This window comes from Anomaloglossus baeobatrachus, unplaced genomic scaffold, assembly GCF_048569485.1.
Source record: "Anomaloglossus baeobatrachus isolate aAnoBae1 unplaced genomic scaffold, aAnoBae1.hap1 Scaffold_384, whole genome shotgun sequence".
NCBI classification, from domain to species: Eukaryota; Metazoa; Chordata; class Amphibia; order Anura; family Aromobatidae; genus Anomaloglossus; species Anomaloglossus baeobatrachus.
The window spans coordinates 48,581-65,640 of NW_027443182.1; the positions used below are offsets into that span (position 1 = coordinate 48,581).

General features: G+C 47.1%; 23 non-coding genes across 23 annotated transcripts; 16 read left to right on the forward strand and 7 right to left on the reverse strand.

Moving 5' to 3' along the window:
* Nucleotides 1-705: 705 nt before the first annotated feature.
* On the forward strand, nt 706-778 carry TRNAA-AGC (transfer RNA alanine (anticodon AGC)). Its single transcript has one exon. It is a non-coding gene; the product is annotated as a tRNA-Ala (tRNA).
* A 106-nt stretch (nt 779-884) lies between these two features.
* On the forward strand, nt 885-970 carry TRNAY-GUA (transfer RNA tyrosine (anticodon GUA)). The gene is given in 2 exon segments: nt 885-921; nt 935-970. It is a non-coding gene; the product is annotated as a tRNA-Tyr (tRNA).
* A 1,340-nt stretch (nt 971-2,310) lies between these two features.
* Nucleotides 2,311-2,383, forward strand: TRNAA-AGC (transfer RNA alanine (anticodon AGC)). Its single transcript has one exon. It is a non-coding gene; the product is annotated as a tRNA-Ala (tRNA).
* A 106-nt stretch (nt 2,384-2,489) lies between these two features.
* On the forward strand, nt 2,490-2,575 carry TRNAY-GUA (transfer RNA tyrosine (anticodon GUA)). The gene is given in 2 exon segments: nt 2,490-2,526; nt 2,540-2,575. It is a non-coding gene; the product is annotated as a tRNA-Tyr (tRNA).
* A 427-nt stretch (nt 2,576-3,002) lies between these two features.
* TRNAN-GUU (transfer RNA asparagine (anticodon GUU)) lies at nt 3,003-3,076 on the reverse strand. The gene has a single exon. It is a non-coding gene; the product is annotated as a tRNA-Asn (tRNA).
* Nucleotides 3,077-4,600: 1,524 nt separating this feature from the next.
* TRNAN-GUU (transfer RNA asparagine (anticodon GUU)) lies at nt 4,601-4,674 on the reverse strand. Its single transcript has one exon. It is a non-coding gene; the product is annotated as a tRNA-Asn (tRNA).
* Nucleotides 4,675-5,684: 1,010 nt separating this feature from the next.
* On the forward strand, nt 5,685-5,770 carry TRNAY-GUA (transfer RNA tyrosine (anticodon GUA)). The gene is given in 2 exon segments: nt 5,685-5,721; nt 5,735-5,770. It is a non-coding gene; the product is annotated as a tRNA-Tyr (tRNA).
* Nucleotides 5,771-6,197: 427 nt separating this feature from the next.
* TRNAN-GUU (transfer RNA asparagine (anticodon GUU)) lies at nt 6,198-6,271 on the reverse strand. Its single transcript has one exon. It is a non-coding gene; the product is annotated as a tRNA-Asn (tRNA).
* An 831-nt stretch (nt 6,272-7,102) lies between these two features.
* TRNAA-AGC (transfer RNA alanine (anticodon AGC)) lies at nt 7,103-7,175 on the forward strand. Its single transcript has one exon. It is a non-coding gene; the product is annotated as a tRNA-Ala (tRNA).
* A 106-nt stretch (nt 7,176-7,281) lies between these two features.
* On the forward strand, nt 7,282-7,367 carry TRNAY-GUA (transfer RNA tyrosine (anticodon GUA)). Its single transcript is given in 2 exon segments — nt 7,282-7,318; nt 7,332-7,367. It is a non-coding gene; the product is annotated as a tRNA-Tyr (tRNA).
* Nucleotides 7,368-7,795: 428 nt separating this feature from the next.
* On the reverse strand, nt 7,796-7,869 carry TRNAN-GUU (transfer RNA asparagine (anticodon GUU)). Its single transcript has one exon. It is a non-coding gene; the product is annotated as a tRNA-Asn (tRNA).
* A 1,010-nt stretch (nt 7,870-8,879) lies between these two features.
* Nucleotides 8,880-8,965, forward strand: TRNAY-GUA (transfer RNA tyrosine (anticodon GUA)). Its single transcript is given in 2 exon segments — nt 8,880-8,916; nt 8,930-8,965. It is a non-coding gene; the product is annotated as a tRNA-Tyr (tRNA).
* A 1,520-nt stretch (nt 8,966-10,485) lies between these two features.
* TRNAY-GUA (transfer RNA tyrosine (anticodon GUA)) lies at nt 10,486-10,571 on the forward strand. The gene is given in 2 exon segments: nt 10,486-10,522; nt 10,536-10,571. It is a non-coding gene; the product is annotated as a tRNA-Tyr (tRNA).
* A 427-nt stretch (nt 10,572-10,998) lies between these two features.
* TRNAN-GUU (transfer RNA asparagine (anticodon GUU)) lies at nt 10,999-11,072 on the reverse strand. Its single transcript has one exon. It is a non-coding gene; the product is annotated as a tRNA-Asn (tRNA).
* Nucleotides 11,073-11,903: 831 nt separating this feature from the next.
* On the forward strand, nt 11,904-11,976 carry TRNAA-AGC (transfer RNA alanine (anticodon AGC)). The gene has a single exon. It is a non-coding gene; the product is annotated as a tRNA-Ala (tRNA).
* Nucleotides 11,977-12,595: 619 nt separating this feature from the next.
* Nucleotides 12,596-12,669, reverse strand: TRNAN-GUU (transfer RNA asparagine (anticodon GUU)). Its single transcript has one exon. It is a non-coding gene; the product is annotated as a tRNA-Asn (tRNA).
* An 833-nt stretch (nt 12,670-13,502) lies between these two features.
* On the forward strand, nt 13,503-13,575 carry TRNAA-AGC (transfer RNA alanine (anticodon AGC)). The gene has a single exon. It is a non-coding gene; the product is annotated as a tRNA-Ala (tRNA).
* Nucleotides 13,576-13,681: 106 nt separating this feature from the next.
* On the forward strand, nt 13,682-13,767 carry TRNAY-GUA (transfer RNA tyrosine (anticodon GUA)). Its single transcript is given in 2 exon segments — nt 13,682-13,718; nt 13,732-13,767. It is a non-coding gene; the product is annotated as a tRNA-Tyr (tRNA).
* A 428-nt stretch (nt 13,768-14,195) lies between these two features.
* On the reverse strand, nt 14,196-14,269 carry TRNAN-GUU (transfer RNA asparagine (anticodon GUU)). The gene has a single exon. It is a non-coding gene; the product is annotated as a tRNA-Asn (tRNA).
* Nucleotides 14,270-15,100: 831 nt separating this feature from the next.
* On the forward strand, nt 15,101-15,173 carry TRNAA-AGC (transfer RNA alanine (anticodon AGC)). Its single transcript has one exon. It is a non-coding gene; the product is annotated as a tRNA-Ala (tRNA).
* A 106-nt stretch (nt 15,174-15,279) lies between these two features.
* On the forward strand, nt 15,280-15,365 carry TRNAY-GUA (transfer RNA tyrosine (anticodon GUA)). The gene is given in 2 exon segments: nt 15,280-15,316; nt 15,330-15,365. It is a non-coding gene; the product is annotated as a tRNA-Tyr (tRNA).
* A 1,335-nt stretch (nt 15,366-16,700) lies between these two features.
* TRNAA-AGC (transfer RNA alanine (anticodon AGC)) lies at nt 16,701-16,773 on the forward strand. The gene has a single exon. It is a non-coding gene; the product is annotated as a tRNA-Ala (tRNA).
* A 106-nt stretch (nt 16,774-16,879) lies between these two features.
* TRNAY-GUA (transfer RNA tyrosine (anticodon GUA)) lies at nt 16,880-16,965 on the forward strand. The gene is given in 2 exon segments: nt 16,880-16,916; nt 16,930-16,965. It is a non-coding gene; the product is annotated as a tRNA-Tyr (tRNA).
* Nucleotides 16,966-17,060: the final 95 nt, after the last annotated feature.

A 17,060-nucleotide genomic window follows, 5' to 3' on the forward strand; every position in this document is an offset into this window, starting at 1 on the left:
TCAAGTTGCCGACAATAAGATCCTGCTGTCGGATTCCATCCCATAGACACCCTCCCTTCTAGTCACTTTTCAAAAGTCAGTCGATAAGTACAATTCTCCTCAAGGTAGCAGCATCCAGCAGCAGAGTGGTGCAGCGGAAGCGTGCTGGGCCCATAACCCAGAGGTCGATGGATCGAAACCATCCTCTGCTATGAGATCATTTGCATAGAAGTCGCCAAATCTCTTCTGTCAACACAAACGCGTTTCTGATCAAAAATATAAACCAAAGGCCCAAATCCCTGCTCATCACATGCTGATGGAAAAAGAAGAATTCCCCACGTCACAGCATTTCCTATAGCCCGGGTGTTTTTCAGCCCCACAGCCAAAAAGACCAATGGCTCTGCATGCGTATTTGCTGCATCGCAACTTTCTTCTCCAAATTATTAAGGCTTTTTTCATGCCTTACCACTCAGTTCTGCACATATGTGCAAAGGGTTTGCTTGGAAGAGGTGTGCATGTATTCATAAGCCCCCCGTCACCCTATAAACTCCTCCGATGATCTTCTACTATGGCAAAATGGTATCCGCACTTAAAAAAAAAAAAAAAAAAAAAGCGATCTACTTTTCAGAAATCAGTTGCCATGTAACAATGCAACGTCACACCTGACTTTATGTGAAAGCCACCACAGGGTGTGGGAAGAAAGTAAAGGCAAGTCTACCATGCCAGGGGGGATTAGCTCAAGTGGTAGAGCGCTCGCTTAGCATGCGAGAGGTAGCGGGATCGATGCCCGCATTCTCCAAAGCTGATTTTGTTTTTTTCACATGGTAGTCGAGAGTTTCTTTTTACCTCATGCTCAAGGCTCCAACAGCTAAAACTAGGAGGCTTTCAAGCATGAGCAAAACATGCCTTCGATAGCTCAGCTGGTAGAGCGGAGGACTGTAGCAGTAAATCAGCAATCCTTAGGTCGCTGGTTCAATTCCGGCTCGAAGGAATTTTTTGTGAATTCTATCGGATGGTTCATCCTCCTGGTCAACACAGCCCAGGTATGCTCCTTCTGTCCATCTACAACAGGTCTTTTAGAAAGGTTTCCTCCGTTGTACCCGAGGAGGTCAAAACAAAGGCAGAGAGCAACAGAGATTTACTTGTTGGGAGAGCAGCTCAGCTGAAACCCAACATGGAATCTTTTCCACCCATAACATGCGATGCCAGCAAAAGAGACCATGGTTCCTGGGAAAACACGGCTAAGCTCCTTCCCTCTATCGACAAAGAGCTCTTTTAGAAAGGTCTCTTCTGTAGTATCTAGGGAGTTCAAAAGGTAGGTAGCGAGCAAGCAACAGGGCTTTTTATTGGAAGAGCAGATGAAAGCCAACGTGGAATCTTCTTCCCCCGTAGCATGCTACTCAAGCAAAAGTGGCCCACGTCCCTGGGTGGGCTTGAACCACCAACCTTTCAGTTAACAGCCGAACGCGCTAACCGATTGCGCCACAGAGACGCAGATGTCTGGCCTTTCCACGGGAACTCCCAGCAAGGCCAGGCGCAGGTTCCTCAGGGGAACCTTTGAACATAATATGACAAAAAGAAATCAGCAAAAACAAAGAGACAATTGCCGGTGCTCAGTAGAGCTCAAGTTGCCGACAATAAGATCCTGCTGTCGGATTCCATCCCATAGACACCCTCCCTTCTAGTCACTTTTCAAAAGTCAGTCGATAAGTACAATTCTCCTCAAGGTAGCAGCATCCAGCAGCAGAGTTGCGCAGCGGAAGCGTGCTGGGCCCATAACCCAGAGGTCGATGGATCGAAACCATCCTCTGCTATGAGATCATTTTCATAGAAGTCGCCAAATCTCTTCTGTCAACACAAACGCGTTTCTGATCAAAAATATAAACCAAAGGCCCAAATCCCTGCTCATCACATGCTGATGGAAAAAGAAGAATTCCCCACGTCACAGCATTTCCTATAGCCCGGGTGTTTTTCAGCCCCACAGCCAAAAAGACCAATGGCTCTGCATGCGTATTTGCTGCATCGCAACTTTCTTCTCCAAATTATTAAGGCTTTTTTCATGCCTTACCACTCAGTTCTGCACATATGTGCAAAGGGTTTGCTTGGAAGAGGTGTGCATGTATTCATAAGCCCCCCGTCACCCTATAAACTCCTCCGATGATCTTCTACTATGGCAAAATGGTATCCGCACTTAAAAAAAAAAAAAAAAAAAAAAAAGCGATCTACTTTTCAGAAATCAGTTGCCATGTAACAATGCAACGTCACACCTGACTTTATGTGAAAGCCACCACAGGGTGTGGGAAGAAAGTAAAGGAAAGTTTACCATGCCAGGGGGGATTAGCTCAAGTGGTAGAGCGCTCGCTTAGCATGCGAGAGGTAGCGGGATCGATGCCCGCATTCTCCAAAGCTGATTTTGTTTTTTTCACATGGTAGTCGAGAGTTTCTTTTTACCTCATGCTCAAGGCTCCAACAGCTAAAACTAGGAGGCTTTCAAGCATGAGCAAAACATGCCTTCGATAGCTCAGCTGGTAGAGCGGAGGACTGTAGCAGTAAATCAGCAATCCTTAGGTCGCTGGTTCAATTCCGGCTCGAAGGAATTTTTTGTGAATTCTATCGGATGGTTCATCCTCCTGGTCAACACAGCCCAGGTATGCTCCTTCTGTCCATCTACAACAGGTCTTTTAGAAAGGTTTCCTCCGTTGTACCCGAGGAGGTCAAAACAAAGGCAGAGAGCAACAGAGATTTACTTGTTGGGAGAGCAGCTCAGCTGAAACCCAACATGGAATCTTTTCCACCCATAACATGCGATGCCAGCAAAAGAGACCATGGTTCCTGGGAAAACACGGCTAAGCTCCTTCCCTCTATCGACAAAGAGCTCTTTTAGAAAGGTCTCTTCTGTAGTATCTAGGGAGTTCAAAAGGTAGGTAGCGAGCAAGCAACAGGGCTTTTTATTGGAAGAGCAGATGAAAGCCAACGTGGAATCTTCTTCCCCCGTAGCATGCTACTCAAGCAAAAGTGGCCCACGTCCCTGGGTGGGCTTGAACCACCAACCTTTCGGTTAACAGCCGAACGCGCTAACCGATTGCGCCACAGAGACGCAGATGTCTGGCCTTTCCACGGGAACTCCCAGCCAGGCCAGGCGCAGGTTCCTCAGGGGAACCTTTGAACATAATATGACAAAAAGAAATCAGCAAAAACAAAGAGACAATTGCCGGTGCTCAGTAGAGCTCAAGTTGCCGACAATAAGATCCTGCTGTCGGATTCCATCCCATAGACACCCTCCCTTCTAGTCACTTTTCAAAAGTCAGTCGATAAGTACAATTCTCCTCAAGGTAGCAGCATCCAGCAGCAGAGTGGCGCAGCGGAAGCGTGCTGGGCCCATAACCCAGAGGTCGATGGATCGAAACCATCCTCTGCTATGAGATCATTTTCATAGAAGTCGCCAAATCTCTTCTGTCAACACAAACGCGTTTCTGATCAAAAATATAAACCAAAGGCCCAAATCCCTGCTCATCGCATGCTGATGGAAAAAGAAGAATTCCCCACGTCACAGCATTTCCTATAGCCCGGGTGTTTTTCAGCCCCACAGCCAAAAAGACCAATGGCTCTGCATGCGTATTTGCTGCATCGCAACTTTCTTCTCCAAATTATTAAGGCTTTTTTCATGCCTTACCACTCAGTTCTGCACATATGTGCAAAGGGTTTGCTTGGAAGAGGTGTGCATGTATTCATAAGCCCCCCGTCACCCTATAAACTCCTCCGATGGTCTTCTACTATGGCAAAATGGTATCCGCACTTAAAAAAAAAAAAAAAAAGCGATCTACTTTTCAGAAATCAGTTGCCATGTAACAATGCAACGTCACACCTGACTTTATGTGAAAGCCACCACAGGGTGTGGGAAGAAAGTAAAGGCAAGTCTACCATGCCAGGGGGGATTAGCTCAAGTGGTAGAGCGCTCGCTTAGCATGCGAGAGGTAGCGTGATCGATGCCCGCATTCTCCAAAGCTGATTTTGTTTTTTTCACATGGTAGTCGAGAGTTTCTTTTTACCTCATGCTCAAGGCTCCAACAGCTAAAACTAGGAGGCTTTCAAGCATGAGCAAAACATGCCTTCGATAGCTCAGCTGGTAGAGCGGAGGACTGTAGCAGTAAATCAGCAATCCTTAGGTCGCTGGTTCAGTTCCGGCTCGAAGGAATTTTTTGTGAATTCTATCGGATGGTTCATCCTCCTGGTCAACACAGCCCCGGTATGCTCCTTCTGTCCATCTACAACAGGTCTTTTAGAAAGGTTTCCTCCGTTGTACCCGAGGAGGTCAAAACAAAGGCAGAGAGCAACAGAGATTTACTTGTTGGGAGAGCAGCTCAGCTGAAACCCAACATGGAATCTTTTCCACCCATAACATGCGATGCCAGCAAAAGAGACCATGGTTCCTGGGAAAACACGGCTAAGCTCCTTCCCTCTATCGACAAAGAGCTCTTTTAGAAAGGTCTCTTCTGTAGTATCTAGGGAGTTCAAAAGGTAGGTAGCGAGCAAGCAACAGGGCTTTTTATTGGAAGAGCAGATGAAAGCCAACGTGGAATCTTCTTCCCCCGTAGCATGCTACTCAAGCAAAAGTGGCCCACGTCCCTGGGTGGGCTTGAACCACCAACCTTTCGGTTAACAGCCGAACGCGCTAACCGATTGCGCCACAGAGACGCAGATGTCTGGCCTTTCCACGGGAACTCCCAGCCAGGCCAGGCGCAGGTTCCTCAGGGGAACCTTTGAACATAATATGACAAAAAGAAATCAGCAAAAACAAAGAGACAATTGCCGGTGCTCAGTAGAGCTCAAGTTGCCGACAATAAGATCCTGCTGTCGGATTCCATCCCATAGACACCCTCCCTTCTAGTCACTTTTCAAAAGTCAGTCGATAAGTACAATTCTCCTCAAGGTAGCAGCATCCAGCAGCAGAGTGGCGCAGCGGAAGCGTGCTGGGCCCATAACCCAGAGGTCGATGGATCGAAACCATCCTCTGCTATGAGATCATTTTCATAGAAGTCGCCAAATCTCTTCTGTCAACACAAACGCGTTTCTGATCAAAATTATAAACCAAAGGCCCAAATCCCTGCTCATCACATGCTGATGGAAAAAGAAGAATTCCCCACGTCACAGCATTTCCTATAGCCCGGGTGTTTTTCAGCCCCACAGCCAAAAAGACCAATGGCTCTGCATGCGTATTTGCTGCATCGCAACTTTCTTCTCCAAATTATTAAGGCTTTTTTCATGCCTTACCACTCAGTTCTGCACATATGTGCAAAGGGTTTGCTTGGAAGAGGTGTGCATGTATTCATAAGCCCCCCGTCACCCTATAAACTCCTCCGATGATCTTCTACTATGGCAAAATGGTATCCGCACTTAAAAAAAAAAAAAAAAGCGATCTACTTTTCAGAAATCAGTTGCCATGTAACAATGCAACGTCACACCTGACTTTATGTGAAAGCCACCACAGGGTGTGGGAAGAAAGTAAAGGCAAGTCTACCATGCCAGGGGGGATTAGCTCAAGTGGTAGAGCGCTCGCTTAGCATGCGAGAGGTAGCGTGATCGATGCCCGCATTCTCCAAAGCTGATTTTGTTTTTTTCACATGGTAGTCGAGAGTTTCTTTTTACCTCATGCTCAAGGCTCCAACAGCTAAAACTAGGAGGCTTTCAAGCATGAGCAAAACATGCCTTCGATAGCTCAGCTGGTAGAGCGGAGGACTGTAGCAGTAAATCAGCAATCCTTAGGTCGCTGGTTCAATTCCGGCTCGAAGGAATTTTTTGTGAATTCTATCGGATGGTTCATCCTCCTGGTCAACACAGCCCCGGTATGCTCCTTCTGTCCATCTACAACAGGTCTTTTAGAAAGGTTTCCTCCGTTGTACCCGAGGAGGTCAAAACAAAGGCAGAGAGCAACAGAGATTTACTTGTTGGGAGAGCAGCTCAGCTGAAACCCAACATGGAATCTTTTCCACCCATAACATGCGATGCCAGCAAAAGAGACCATGGTTCCTGGGAAAACACGGCTAAGCTCCTTCCCTCTATCGACAAAGAGCTCTTTTAGAAAGGTCTCTTCTGTAGTATCTAGGGAGTTCAAAAGGTAGGTAGCGAGCAAGCAACAGGGCTTTTTATTGGAAGAGCAGATGAAAGCCAACGTGGAATCTTCTTCCCCCGTAGCATGCTACTCAAGCAAAAGTGGCCCACGTCCCTGGGTGGGCTTGAACCACCAACCTTTCGGTTAACAGCCGAACGCGCTAACCGATTGCGCCACAGAGACGCAGATGTCTGGCCTTTCCACGGGAACTCCCAGCCAGGCCAGGCGCAGGTTCCTCAGGGGAACCTTTGAACATAATATGACAAAAAGAAATCAGCAAAAACAAAGAGACAATTGCCGGTGCTCAGTAGAGCTCAAGTTGCCGACAATAAGATCCTGCTGTCGGATTCCATCCCATAGACACCCTCCCTTCTAGTCCCTTTTCAAAAGTCAGTCGATAAGTACAATTCTCCTCAAGGTAGCAGCATCCAGCAGCAGAGTGGCGCAGCGGAAGCGTGCTGGGCCCATAACCCAGAGGTCGATGGATCGAAACCATCCTCTGCTATGAGATCATTTTCATAGAAGTCGCCAAATCTCTTCTGTCAACACAAACGCGTTTCTGATCAAAAATATAAACCAAAGGCCCAAATCCCTGCTCATCACATGCTGATGGAAAAAGAAGAATTCCCCACGTCACAGCATTTCCTATAGCCCGGGTGTTTTTCAGCCCCACAGCCAAAAAGACCAATGGCTCTGCATGCGTATTTGCTGCATCGCAACTTTCTTCTCCAAATTATTAAGGCTTTTTTCATGCCTTACCACTCAGTTCTGCACATATGTGCAAAGGGTTTGCTTGGAAGAGGTGTGCATGTATTCATAAGCCCCCCGTCACCCTATAAACTCCTCCGATGATCTTCTACTATGGCAAAATGGTATCCGCACTTAAAAAAAAAAAAAAAAGCGATCTACTTTTCAGAAATCAGTTGCCATGTAACAATGCAACGTCACACCTGACTTTATGTGAAAGCCACCACAGGGTGTGGGAAGAAAGTAAAGGCAAGTCTACCATGCCAGGGGGGATTAGCTCAAGTGGTAGAGCGCTCGCTTAGCATGCGAGAGGTAGCGGGATCGATGCCCGCATTCTCCAAAGCTGATTTTGTTTTTTTCACATGGTAGTCGAGAGTTTCTTTTTACCTCATGCTCAAGGCTCCAACAGCTAAAACTAGGAGGCTTTCAAGCATGAGCAAAACATGCCTTCGATAGCTCAGCTGGTAGAGCGGAGGACTGTAGCAGTAAATCAGCAATCCTTAGGTCGCTGGTTCAATTCCGGCTCGAAGGAATTTTTTGTGAATTCTATCGGATGGTTCATCCTCCTGGTCAACACAGCCACCGGTATGCTCCTTCTGTCCATCTACAACAGGTCTTTTAGAAAGGTTTCCTCCATTGTACCCGAGGAGGTCAAAACAAAGGCAGAGAGCAACAGAGATTTACTTGTTGGGAGAGCAGCTCAGCTGAAACCCAACATGGAATCTTTTCCACCCATAACATGCGATGCCAGCAAAAGAGACCATGGTTCCTGGGAAAACACGGCTAAGCTCCTTCCCTCTATCGACAAAGAGCTCTTTTAGAAAGGTCTCTTCTGTAGTATCTAGGGAGTTCAAAAGGTAGGTAGCGAGCAAGCAACAGGGCTTTTTATTGGAAGAGCAGATGAAAGCCAACGTGGAATCTTCTTCCCCCGTAGCATGCTACTCAAGCAAAAGTGGCCCACGTCCCTGGGTGGGCTTGAACCACCAACCTTTCGGTTAACAGCCGAACGCGCTAACCGATTGCGCCACAGAGACGCAGATGTCTGGCCTTTCCACGGGAACTCCCAGCCAGGCCAGGCGCAGGTTCCTCAGGGGAACCTTTGAACATAATATGACAAAAAGAAATCAGCAAAAACAAAGAGACAATTGCCGGTGCTCAGTAGAGCTCAAGTTGCCGACAATAAGATCCTGCTGTCGGATTCCATCCCATAGACACCCTCCCTTCTAGTCCCTTTTCAAAAGTCAGTCGATAAGTACAATTCTCCTCAAGGTAGCAGCATCCAGCAGCAGAGTGGCGCAGCGGAAGCGTGCTGGGCCCATAACCCAGAGGTCGATGGATCGAAACCATCCTCTGCTATGAGATCATTTTCATAGAAGTCGCCAAATCTCTTATGTCAACACAAACGCGTTTCTGATCAAAAATATAAACCAAAGGCCCAAATCCCTGCTCATCACATGCTGATGGAAAAAGAAGAATTCCCCACGTCACAGCATTTCCTATAGCCCGGGTGTTTTTCAGCCCCACAGCCAAAAAGACCAATGGCTCTGCATGCGTATTTGCTGCATCGCAACTTTCTTCTCCAAATTATTAAGGCTTTTTTCATGCCTTACCACTCAGTTCTGCACATATGTGCAAAGGGTTTGCTTGGAAGAGGTGTGCATGTATTCATAAGCCCCCCGTCACCCTATAAACTCCTCCGATGATCTTCTACTATGGCAAAATGGTATCCGCACTTAAAAAAAAAAAAAAAAGCGATCTACTTTTCAGAAATCAGTTGCCATGTAACAATGCAACGTCACACCTGACTTTATGTGAAAGCCACCACAGGGTGTGGGAAGAAAGTAAAGGCAAGTCTACCATGCCAGGGGGGATTAGCTAAAGTGGTAGAGCGCTCGCTTAGCATGCGAGAGGTAGCGGGATCGATGCCCGCTTTCTCCAAAGCTGATTTTGTTTTTTTCACATGGTAGTCGAGAGTTTCTTTTTACCTCATGCTCAAGGCTCCAACAGCTAAAACTAGGAGGCTTTCAAGCATGAGCAAAACATGCCTTCGATAGCTCAGCTGGTAGAGCGGAGGACTGTAGCAGTAAATCAGCAATCCTTAGGTCGCTGGTTCAATTCCGGCTCGAAGGAATTTTTTGTGAATTCTATCGGATGGTTCATCCTCCTGGTCAACACAGCCACCGGTATGCTCCTTCTGTCCATCTACAACAGGTCTTTTAGAAAGGTTTCCTCCATTGTACCCGAGGAGGTCAAAACAAAGGCAGAGAGCAACAGAGATTTACTTGTTGGGAGAGCAGCTCAGCTGAAACCCAACATGGAATCTTTTCCACCCATAACATGCGATGCCAGCAAAAGAGACCATGGTTCCTGGGAAAACACGGCTAAGCTCCTTCCCTCTATCGACAAAGAGCTCTTTTAGAAAGGTCTCTTCTGTAGTATCTAGGGAGTTCAAAAGGTAGGTAGCGAGCAAGCAACAGGGCTTTTTATTGGAAGAGCAGATGAAAGCCAACGTGGAATCTTCTTCCCCCGTAGCATGCTACTCAAGCAAAAGTGGCCCACGTCCCTGGGTGGGCTTGAACCACCAACCTTTCGGTTAACAGCCAAACGCGCTAACCGATTGCGCCACAGAGACGCAGATGTCTGGCCTTTCCACGGGAACTCCCAGCCAGGCCAGGCGCAGGTTCCTCAGGGGAACCTTTGAACATAATATGACAAAAAGAAATCAGCAAAAACAAAGAGACAATTGCCGGTGCTCAGTAGAGCTCAAGTTGCCGACAATAAGATCCTGCTGTCGGATTCCATCCCATAGACACCCTCCCTTCTAGTCACTTTTCAAAAGTCAGTCGATAAGTACAATTCTCCTCAAGGTAGCAGCATCCAGCAGCAGAGTGGCGCAGCGGAAGCGTGCTGGGCCCATAACCCAGAGGTCGATGGATCGAAACCATCCTCTGCTATGAGATCATTTTCATAGAAGTCGCCAAATCTCTTCTGTCAACACAAACGCGTTTCTGATCAAAAATATAAACCAAAGGCCCAAATCCCTGCTCATCGCATGCTGATGGAAAAAGAAGAATTCCCCACGTCACAGCATTTCCTATAGCCCGGGTGTTTTTCAGCCCCACAGCCAAAAAGACCAATGGCTCTGCATGCGTATTTGCTGCATCGCAACTTTCTTCTTCAAATTATTAAGGCTTTTTTCATGCCTTACCACTCAGTTCTGCACATATGTGCAAAGGGTTTGCTTGGAAGAGGTGTGCATGTATTCATAAGCCCCCCGTCACCCTATAAACTCCTCCGATGATCTTCTACTATGGCAAAATGGTATCCGCACTTAAAAAAAAAAAAAAAAAAAAAAAAGCGATCTACTTTTCAGAAATCAGTTGCCATGTAACAATGCAACGTCACACCTGACTTTATGTGAAAGCCACCACAGGGTGTGGGAAGAAAGTAAAGGCAAGTCTACCATGCCAGGGGGGATTAGCTCAAGTGGTAGAGCGCTCGCTTAGCATGCGAGAGGTAGCGTGATCGATGCCCGCATTCTCCAAAGCTGATTTTGTTTTTTTCACATGGTAGTCGAGAGTTTCTTTTTACCTCATGCTCAAGGCTCCAACAGCTAAAACTAGGAGGCTTTCAAGCATGAGCAAAACATGCCTTCGATAGCTCAGCTGGTAGAGCGGAGGACTGTAGCAGTAAATCAGCAATCCTTAGGTCGCTGGTTCAATTCCGGCTCGAAGGAATTTTTTGTGAATTCTATCGGATGGTTCATCCTCCTGGTCAACACAGCCCCGGTATGCTCCTTCTGTCCATCTACAACAGGTCTTTTAGAAAGGTTTCCTCCGTTGTACCCGAGGAGGTCAAAACAAAGGCAGAGAGCAACAGAGATTTACTTGTTGGGAGAGCAGCTCAGCTGAAACCCAACATGGAATCTTTTCCACCCATAACATGCGATGCCAGCAAAAGAGACCATGGTTCCTGGGAAAACACGGCTAAGCTCCTTCCCTCTATCGACAAAGAGCTCTTTTAGAAAGGTCTCTTCTGTAGTATCTAGGGAGTTCAAAAGGTAGGTAGCGAGCAAGCAACAGGGCTTTTTATTGGAAGAGCAGATGAAAGCCAACGTGGAATCTTCTTCCCCCGTAGCATGCTACTCAAGCAAAAGTGGCCCACGTCCCTGGGTGGGCTTGAACCACCAACCTTTCGGTTAACAGCCGAACGCGCTAACCGATTGCGCCACAGAGACGCAGATGTCTGGCCTTTCCACGGGAACTCCCAGCCAGGCCAGGCGCAGGTTCCTCAGGGGAACCTTTGAACATAATATGACAAAAAGAAATCAGCAAAAACAAAGAGACAATTGCCGGTGCTCAGTAGAGCTCAAGTTGCCGACAATAAGATCCTGCTGTCGGATTCCATCCCATAGACACCCTCCCTTCTAGTCACTTTTCAAAAGTCAGTCGATAAGTACAATTCTCCTCAAGGTAGCAGCATCCAGCAGCAGAGTGGCGCAGCGGAAGCGTGCTGGGCCCATAACCCAGAGGTCGATGGATCGAAACCATCCTCTGCTATGAGATCATTTTCATAGAAGTCGCCAAATCTCTTCTGTCAACACAAACGCGTTTCTGATCAAAAATATAAACCAAAGGCCCAAATCCCTGCTCATCACATGCTGATGGAAAAAGAAGAATTCCCCACGTCACAGCATTTCCTATAGCCCGGGTGTTTTTCAGCCCCACAGCCAAAAAGACCAATGGCTCTGCATGCGTATTTGCTGCATCGCAACTTTCTTCTCCAAATTATTAAGGCTTTTTTCATGCCTTACCACTCAGTTCTGCACATATGTGCAAAGGGTTTGCTTGGAAGAGGTGTGCATGTATTCATAAGCCCCCCGTCACCCTATAAACTCCTCCGATGATCTTCTACTATGGCAAAATGGTATCCGCACTTAAAAAAAAAAAAAAAAGCGATCTACTTTTCAGAAATCAGTTGCCATGTAACAATGCAACGTCACACCTGACTTTATGTGAAAGCCACCACAGGGTGTGGGAAGAAAGTAAAGGCAAGTCTACCATGCCAGGGGGGATTAGCTCAAGTGGTAGAGCGCTCGCTTAGCATGCGAGAGGTAGCGGGATCGATGCCCGCATTCTCCAAAGCTGATTTTGTTTTTTTCACATGGTAGTCGAGAGTTTCTTTTTACCTCATGCTCAAGGCTCCAACAGCTAAAACTAGGAGGCTTTCAAACATGAGCAAAACATGCCTTCGATAGCTCAGCTGGTAGAGCGGAGGACTGTAGCAGTAAATCAGCAATCCTTAGGTCGCTGGTTCAATTCTGGCTCGAAGGAATTTTTTGTGAATTCTATCGGATGGTTCATCCTCCTGGTCAACACAGCCCCGGTATGCTCCTTCTGTCCATCTACAACAGGTCTTTTAGAAAGGTTTCCTCCGTTGTACCCGAGGAGGTCAAAACAAAGGCAGAGAGCAACAGAGATTTACTTGTTGGGAGAGCAGCTCAGCTGAAACCCAACATGGAATCTTTTCCACCCATAACATGCGATGCCAGCAAAAGAGACCATGGTTCCTGGGAAAACACGGCTAAGCTCCTTCCCTCTATCGACAAAGAGCTCTTTTAGAAAGGTCTCTTCTGTAGTATCTAGGGAGTTCAAAAGGTAGGTAGCGAGCAAGCAACAGGGCTTTTTATTGGAAGAGCAGATGAAAGCCAACGTGGAATCTTCTTCCCCCGTAGCATGCTACTCAAGCAAAAGTGGCCCACGTCCCTGGGTGGGCTTGAACCACCAACCTTTCGGTTAACAGCCGAACGCGCTAACCGATTGCGCCACAGAGACGCAGATGTCTGGCCTTTCCACGGGAACTCCCAGCCAGGCCAGGCGCAGGTTCCTCAGGGGAACCTTTGAACATAATATGACAAAAAGAAATCAGCAAAAACAAAGAGACAATTGCCGGTGCTCAGTAGAGCTCAAGTTGCCGACAATAAGATCCTGCTGTCGGATTCCATCCCATAGACACCCTCCCTTCTAGTCCCTTTTCAAAAGTCAGTCGATAAGTACAATTCTCCTCAAGGTAGCAGCATCCAGCAGCAGAGTGGCGCAGCGGAAGCGTGCTGGGCCCATAACCCAGAGGTCGATGGATCGAAACCATCCTCTGCTATGAGATCATTTTCATAGAAGTCGCCAAATCTCTTCTGTCAACACAAACGCGTTTCTGATCAAAAATATAAACCAAAGGCCCAAATCCCTGCTCATCACATGCTGATGGAAAAAGAAGAATTCCCCACGTCACAGCATTTCCTATAGCCCGGGTGTTTTTCAGCCCCACAGCCAAAAAGACCAATGGCTCTGCATGCGTATTTGCTGCATCGCAACTTTCTTCTCCAAATTATTAAGGCTTTTTTCATGCCTTACCACTCAGTTCTGCACATATGTGCAAAGGGTTTGCTTGGAAGAGGTGTGCATGTATTCATAAGCCCCCCGTCACCCTATAAACTCCTCCGATGATCTTCTACTATGGCAAAATGGTATCCGCACTTAAAAAAAAAAAAAAAAAAGCGATCTACTTTTCAGAAATCAGTTGCCATGTAACAATGCAACGTCACACCTGACTTTATGTGAAAGCCACCACAGGGTGTGGGAAGAAAGTAAAGGCAAGTCTACCATGCCAGGGGGGATTAGCTCAAGTGGTAGAGCGCTCGCTTAGCATGCGAGAGGTAGCGGGATCGATGCCCGCATTCTCCAAAGCTGATTTTGTTTTTTTCACATGGTAGTCGAGAGTTTCTTTTTACCTCATGCTCAAGGCTCCAACAGCTAAAACTAGGAGGCTTTCAAGCATGAGCAAAACATGCCTTCGATAGCTCAGCTGGTAGAGCGGAGGACTGTAGCAGTAAATCAGCAATCCTTAGGTCGCTGGTTCAATTCCGGCTCGAAGGAATTTTTTGTGAATTCTATCGGATGGTTCATCCTCCTGGTCAACACAGCCACCGGTATGCTCCTTCTGTCCATCTACAACAGGTCTTTTAGAAAGGTTTCCTCCGTTGTACCCGAGGAGGTCAAAACAAAGGCAGAGAGCAACAGAGATTTACTTGTTGGGAGAGCAGCTCAGCTGAAACCCAACATGGAATCTTTTCCACCCATAACATGCGATGCCAGCAAAAGAGACCATGGTTCCTGGGAAAACACGGCTAAGCTCCTTCCCTCTATCGACAAAGAGCTCTTTTAGAAAGGTCTCTTCTGTAGTATCTAGGGAGTTCAAAAGGTAGGTAGCGAGCAAGCAACAGGGCTTTTTATTGGAAGAGCAGATGAAAGCCAACGTGGAATCTTCTTCCCCCGTAGCATGCTACTCAAGCAAAAGTGGCCCACGTCCCTGGGTGGGCTTGAACCACCAACCTTTCGGTTAACAGCCGAACGCGCTAACCGATTGCGCCACAGAGACGCAGATGTCTGGCCTTTCCACGGGAACTCCCAGCCAGGCCAGGCGCAGGTTCCTCAGGGGAACCTTTGAACATAATATGACAAAAAGAAATCAGCAAAAACAAAGAGACAATTGCCGGTGCTCAGTAGAGCTCAAGTTGCCGACAATAAGATCCTGCTGTCGGATTCCATCCCATAGACACCCTCCCTTCTAGTCCCTTTTCAAAAGTCAGTCGATAAGTACAATTCTCCTCAAGGTAGCAGCATCCAGCAGCAGAGTGGCGCAGCGGAAGCGTGCTGGGCCCATAACCCAGAGGTCGATGGATCGAAACCATCCTCTGCTATGAGATCATTTTCATAGAAGTCGCCAAATCTCTTCTGTCAACACAAACGCGTTTCTGATCAAAAATATAAACCAAAGGCCCAAATCCCTGCTCATCACATGCTGATGGAAAAAGAAGAATTCCCCACGTCACAGCATTTCCTATAGCCCGGGTGTTTTTCAGCCCCACAGCCAAAAAGACCAATGGCTCTGCATGCGTATTTGCTGCATCGCAACTTTCTTCTCCAAATTATTAAGGCTTTTTTCATGCCTTACCACTCAGTTCTGCACATATGTGCAAAGGGTTTGCTTGGAAGAGGTGTGCATGTATTCATAAGCCCCCCGTCACCCTATAAACTCCTCCGATGATCTTCTACTATGGCAAAATGGTATCCGCACTTAAAAAAAAAAAAAAAAGCGATCTACTTTTCAGAAATCAGTTGCCATGTAACAATGCAACGTCACACCTGACTTTATGTGAAAGCCACCACAGGGTGTGGGAAGAAAGTAAAGGCAAGTCTACCATGCCAGGGGGGATTAGCTCAAGTGGTAGAGCGCTCGCTTAGCATGCGAGAGGTAGCGGGATCGATGCCCGCATTCTCCAAAGCTGATTTTGTTTTTTTCACATGGTAGTCGAGAGTTTCTTTTTACCTCATGCTCAAGGCTCCAACAGCTAAAACTAGGAGGCTTTCAAGCATGAGCAAAACATGCCTTCGATAGCTCAGCTGGTAGAGCGGAGGACTGTAGCAGTAAATCAGCAATCCTTAGGTCGCTGGTTCAATTCCGGCTCGAAGGAATTTTTTGTGAATTCTATCGGATGGTTCATCCTCCTGGTCAACACAGCCACCGGTATGCTCCTTCTGTCCATCTACAACAGGTCTTTTAGAAAGGTTTCCTCCATTGTACCCGAGGAGGTCAAAACAAAGGCAGAGAGCAACAGAGATTTACTTGTTGGGAGAGCAGCTCAGCTGAAACCCAACATGGAATCTTTTCCACCCATAACATGCGATGCCAGCAAAAGAGACCATGGTTCCTGGGAAAACACGGCTAAGCTCCTTCCCTCTATCGACAAAGAGCTCTTTTAGAAAGGTCTCTTCTGTAGTATCTAGGGAGTTCAAAAGGTAGGTAGCGAGCAAGCAACAGGGCTTTTTATTGGAAGAGCAGATGAAAGCCAACGTGGAATCTTCTTCCCCCGTAGCATGCTACTCAAGCAAAAGTGGCCCACGTCCCTGGGTGGGCTTGAACCACCAACCTTTCGGTTAACAGCCAAACGCGCTAACCGATTGCGCCACAGAGACGCAGATGTCTGGCCTTTCCACGGGAACTCCCAGCCAGGCCAGGCGCAGGTTCCTCAGGGGAACCTTTGAACATAATATGACAAAAAGAAATCAGCAAAAACAAAGAGACAATTGCCGGTGCTCAGTAGAGCTCAAGTTGCCGACAATAAGATCCTGCTGTCGGATTCCATCCCATAGACACCCTCCCTTCTAGTCACTTTTCAAAAGTCAGTCGATAAGTACAATTCTCCTCAAGGTAGCAGCATCCAGCAGCAGAGTGGCGCAGCGGAAGCGTGCTGGGCCCATAACCCAGAGGTCGATGGATCGAAACCATCCTCTGCTATGAGATCATTTTCATAGAAGTCGCCAAATCTCTTCTGTCAACACAAACGCGTTTCTGATCAAAAATATAAACCAAAGGCCCAAATCCCTGCTCATCGCATGCTGATGGAAAAAGAAGAATTCCCCACGTCACAGCATTTCCTATAGCCCGGGTGTTTTTCAGCCCCACAGCCAAAAAGACCAATGGCTCTGCATGCGTATTTGCTGCATCGCAACTTTCTTCTCCAAATTATTAAGGCTTTTTTCATGCCTTACCACTCAGTTCTGCACATATGTGCAAAGGGTTTGCTTGGAAGAGGTGTGCATGTATTCATAAGCCCCCCGTCACCCTATAAACTCCTCCGATGATCTTCTACTATGGCAAAATGGTATCCGCACTTAAAAAAAAAAAAAAAAAAGCGATCTACTTTTCAGAAATCAGTTGCCATGTAACAATGCAACGTCACACCTGACTTTATGTGAAAGCCACCACAGGGTGTGGGAAGAAAGTAAAGGCAAGTCTACCATGCCAGGGGGGATTAGCTCAAGTGGTAGAGCGCTCGCTTAGCATGCGAGAGGTAGCGGGATCGATGCCCGCATTCTCCAAAGCTGATTTTGTTTTTTTCACATGGTAGTCGAGAGTTTCTTTTTACCTCATGCTCAAGGCTCCAACAGCTAAAACTAGGAGGCTTTCAAGCATGAGCAAAACATGCCTTCGATAGCTCAGCTGGTAGAGCGGAGGACTGTAGCAGTAAATCAGCAATCCTTAGGTCGCTGGTTCAATTCCGGCTCGAAGGAATTTTTTGTGAATTCTATCGGATGGTTCATCCTCCTGGTCAACACAGCCCAGGTATGCTCCTTCTGTCCATCTACAACAGGTCTTTTAGAAAGGT